The sequence below is a fragment of the Schistocerca serialis genome, unplaced genomic scaffold (assembly GCF_023864345.2).
Source record: "Schistocerca serialis cubense isolate TAMUIC-IGC-003099 unplaced genomic scaffold, iqSchSeri2.2 HiC_scaffold_946, whole genome shotgun sequence".
NCBI classification, from domain to species: Eukaryota; Metazoa; Arthropoda; class Insecta; order Orthoptera; family Acrididae; genus Schistocerca; species Schistocerca serialis.
In genome coordinates, this window is record NW_026048569.1 from 30,001 (window position 1) to 35,000 (window position 5,000).

At 50.6% G+C, this 5,000-nt stretch overlaps 1 non-coding gene across 1 annotated transcript in view; it reads left to right on the top strand.

Moving 5' to 3' along the window:
• Nucleotides 1-4,467: 4,467 nt before the first annotated feature.
• The window catches only part of LOC126453467 (small subunit ribosomal RNA), a 1,909-nt gene continuing 1,376 nt past the window's right edge, over nucleotides 4,468-5,000 (top strand). The window contains exon 1 of the ribosomal RNA XR_007584881.1: nucleotides 4,468-5,000. This exon is cut by the window's right edge and continues 1,376 nt beyond it. This is a non-coding gene — a ribosomal RNA (small subunit ribosomal RNA).

The window sequence follows — 5,000 nt, forward strand, 5'->3', positions numbered from 1 at the left end:
CTACTCTCTGCCTCTAACAGGCACACACACAATATCTAACCACCAGCATGGAAGAACATCCGGTGCATCCTCTCCGCCACATTACACAATCCACACTATCATAACCAGACCGGGAGGTCCACCCAGAAAACAGAATATCCCACCCTTCCGACATCCGCCATTGCTCAGCTAAGCCACGAACACCCACACATGTCCTACACAGGGGTGCACCCAACATCACAATACTGCCTCCTGTCACAGTACACAAACAATGGCAGGAATGAAAGACACAGATCTGCCACAACCTTGGAATCGGAGCGCCGCCTGTCATGAGCCACAAGTGCATCCTGACGTGACAAATCGGATGATCCCGCAGGCATGCACTTACGATAATCACTATCAACGAACCTGCCGCCCCCTCCCCCCCCAAAATACACCTTTCCCTACAACGTGTACCTTAACCTAAGCTATATTGTACCTTAACCTAAGCGATATTGTACCTTAACCTAAGGTATATCGTACCTTAACCTAACCTACATTGCGCCTTCACCTAACCTACGTTGTACCTTAACCTAACCTACGTTGTACCTTAACCTAACCTACGTTGTACCTTAACCTAACCTACGTTGTACCTTAACCTAACCTACGTTGTACCTTAACCTAACCTACGTTGTACCTTAACCTAACCTACGTTGTACCTTAACCTAACCTACGTTGTACCTTAACCTAACCTACGTTGTACCTTAACCTAACCTACGTTGTGCCTTAACCTAACCTACGTTGTGCCTTAACCTAACCTACGTTGTGCCTTAACCTAACCTACGTTGTGCCTTAACCTAACCTATGTTGTGCCTTAACCTAACCTATGTTGTGCCTTAACCTAACCTATGTTGTGCCTTAACCTAACCTATGTTGTGCCTTAACCTAACCTATGTTGTGCCTTAACCTAACCTATGTTGTGCCTTAACCTAACCTATGTTGTGCCTTAACCTAACCTACGTTGTGCCTTAACCTAACCTACGTTGTGCCTTAACCTAACCTACGTTGTGCCTTAACCTAACCTACGTTGTGCCTTAACCTAACCTACGTTGTGCCTTAACCTAACCTACGTTGTGCCTTAACCTAACCTACGTTGTGCCTTAACCTAACCTACGTTGTGCCTTAACCTAACCTACGTTGTGCCTTAACCTAACCTACGTTGTGCCTTAACCTAACCTACGTTGTGCCTTAACCTAACCTACGTTGTGCCTTAACCTAACCTACGTTGTGCCTTAACCTAACCTACGTTGTGCCTTAACCTAACCTACGTTGTGCCTTAACCTAACCTACGTTGTGCCTTAACCTAACCTACGTTGTGCCTTAACCTAACCTACGTTGTGCCTTAACCTAACCTACGTTGTGCCTTAACCTAACCTACGTTGTGCCTTAACCTAACCTACGTTGTGCCTTAACCTAACCTACGTTGTGCCTTAACCTAACCTACGTTGTGCCTTAACCTAACCTACGTTGTGCCTTAACCTAACCTACGTTGTGCCTTAACCTAACCTACGTTGTGCCTTAACCTAACCTACGTTGTGCCTTAACCTAACCTACGTTGTGCCTTAACCTAACCTACGTTGTGCCTTAACCTAACCTACGTTGTGCCTTAACCTAACCTACGTTGTGCCTTAACCTAACCTACGTTGTGCCTTAACCTAACCTATGTTGTGCCTTAACCTAACCTATGTTGTGCCTTAACCTAACCTATGTTGTGCCTTAACCTAACCTATGTTGTGCCTTAACCTAACCTATGTTGTGCCTTAACCTAACCTATGTTGTGCCTTAACCTAACCTATGTTGTGCCTTAACCTAACCTATGTTGTGCCTTAACCTAACCTATGTTGTGCCTTAACCTAACCTATGTTGTGCCTTAACCTAACCTACGTTGTGCCTTAACCTAACCCATATTGTACCTTAACCTAACCCATATTGTACCTTAACCTAACCCATATTGTACCTTAACCTAACCCATATTGTACCTTAACCTAACCCATATTGTACCTTAACGTAACCTAATTTGTGCCTTAACGTAACCTAATTTGTGCCTTAACGTAACCTAATTTGTGCCTTAACGTAACCTAATTTGTGCCTTAACGTAACCTAATTTGTGCCTTAACGTAACCTAATTTGTGCCTTAACGTAACCTAATTTGTGCCTTAACGTAACCTAATTTGTGCCTTAACGTAACCTAATTTGTGCCTTAACGTAACCTAATTTGTGCCTTAACGTAACCTAATTTGTGCCTTAACGTAACCTAATTTGTGCCTTAACGTAACCTAATTTGTGCCTTAACGTAACCTAATTTGTGCCTTAACGTAACCTAATTTGTGCCTTAACGTAACCTAATTTGTGCCTTAACGTAACCTAATTTGTGCCTTAACGTAACCTAATTTGTGCCTTAACGTAACCTAATTTGTGCCTTAACGTAACCTAATTTGTGCCTTAACGTAACCTAATTTGTGCCTTAACGTAACCTAATTTGTGCCTTAACGTAACCCATGTTGTGCCTTAACGTAACCCATGTTGTGCCTTAACGTAACCCAATTTGTGCCTTAACGTAACCCATGTTGTGCCTTAACCTAACCTATATTGTGCCTCAACCTAACCTATATTGCGCCTTAACCTGACGCACGTTGTCGCTGAACCTGCTCTGTAATTGTTATGCAACTCGTTAAATTAGTGTAGTGTTGCCTAACCGCAACCCTCGCAATATAGTTCGCTATTCGCACTGCCCGGTCCCCTGTGTATCGCGTCATGTTAAACACCTTGCAGGTGTTGCTGACTTTCCACATGCTCCTGCTATACACTGTAATGTGGATAGCAGCAGGACGTACATGCCCCCCCCCCTTCCCCCCTGCCTTCGCAAGCTGGTCGTTGAGAAGTTTGCATGTTCAATGCCCTTCGCATGCCGACGTACTCAGCCTACGTTGTGGTACGGCCTGTCACCTGTCCGCCGATGTACGCAAAACCCACAAACTGTACTGCACATTGGTCCGTATGTACTGAATGATACATCGTGGCACATGTGTGACCGTACGACGACTGCGCCTAGCAACGGCAGACCATACAGTCCAAATATTGTGCACGCAGCTACGTGTCGTCTCCCTATAAGAGCTGGATTGCAGTGTGGTACGCCATTCAGACGTGTGGGAGGAACGGACGCCCTGGATGGCGATCAGCATGAGCAGTCTGTTGATGTAGTGGAGCGTGTATTCGGACGTAGTCGTCTCTTCTCACACACCGTGATAGCATGTTGCACCGCGTTCCACATCTGCGACATCCTGCAGAGGCCGGCTGACAGTCGTTCGCGCAATGGACACCGCATACGTACGGGGGCTACCTTCCACGTGTTCTCGAGGCGTGCACATGTTGTTGCGTCTATGTGGGCAGACGTAGTGTGTTGTGACACCTGACACAGGCATGCAATACTCGTTGCAAATGGCGATGGACGTCTACGTTTGCTGGTGACGTTACGCAAATGAACAACAGGTAACCCGTTGTGGTGCGGTTGTTCTCGCTAGAGGTGAATCAGTGTTGGCGACGATCGGTCGAGCTATTAACCGGTTGTTTCAGGGATACCCACCATGCCCACGAACGTGAAAGGGGACCCACCATGCCCACGAACGCGAAAGGGGATCTGGGTGTGAGGCGATACGCGGCGGTGGCTGGGTGGGACCGTCCCCGGCCGGTGAGGGGGGGCCGCCCGGCGTGCTGGCAGCGCGGTGCGTGGGCGCACGCGCTACAGCCGGCTGGTGGGGGCGGCCAGTGGCAGGCGCGCCGGCCGACGGACGCGGCAGGCGGCGCAGCTGCGCGCCGGCGCCCCCTGCTCGCGGCGCCTTGCGGCCAAAGTAGGTCCTCGCGGGCCCGGTGCGAAGCGCGGTGGCCATCTGCAGTGTGCTGGTCCGATTGAGGACTGTGTGCGCTGAGGATGCGCCGCCGCCCGGCGCTCGGCGCCGCGACGCCGTCTGCTGCTCGGTCGCCCCAGCGGTTCTCGCAGGTGGTTTGTATCGCAGCTGTGCGGACGTGTTGGCGCGTGCGCTGTGCTGGGAGAGTTCGCTTCGGCACCCAAGTGGGGCTTTTGTCCTTCTGTGGCGCTGGCGTTGGAGCTGCCGGTCACCGTAGGTGGCGCGTGTTGTCTCCCGCCGGCAATGCCACGACAGCACGCTCCCGGGCCTCTGTCGGCAGCGGCAAGCTCAGTTGGGAGCACGGGTGGTCGCACCTAAAGCGTCTACTCGCCTAACTCCGGGCGATTGCGCCTCTCTCGAACCCGACCAAGTACTTAGGACGGCGCTGCGCGCCGCCGGGACCTGAGAGGGTTTCGAGGTGTGTTGTGCAGGGGAGCTCAGCCTCCTCCTGTTTGCAGAATAATTGAGCGGACGCTTGCGTGTTCGCGCGGGCCCCCGGGACACACTCCCGGGCGGCCGGCTGCTCAGCTCTAGTTGACGCAGCTCCCTGGTTGATCCTGCCAGTAGTCATATGCTTGTCTCAAAGATTAAGCCATGCATGTCTCAGTACAAGCCGCATTAAGGTGAAACCGCGAATGGCTCATTAAATCAGTTATGGTTCCTTAGATCGTACCCACGTTACTTGGATAACTGTGGTAATTCTAGAGCTAATACATGCAAACAGAGTCCCGACCAGAGATGGAAGGGACGCTTTTATTAGATCAAAACCAATCGGTCGGCTCGTCCGGTCCGTTTGCCTTGGTGACTCTGAATAACTTTGGGCTGATCGCACGGTCCTCGTACCGGCGACGCATCTTTCAAATGTCTGCCTTATCAACTGTCGATGGTAGGTTCTGCGCCTACCATGGTTGTAACGGGTAACGGGGAATCAGGGTTCGATTCCGGAGAGGGAGCCTGAGAAACGGCTACCACATCCAAGGAAGGCAGCAGGCGCGCAAATTACCCACTCCCGGCACGGGGAGGTAGTGACGAAAAATAACGATACGGGACTCATCCGAGGCCCCGTAATCGGAATGA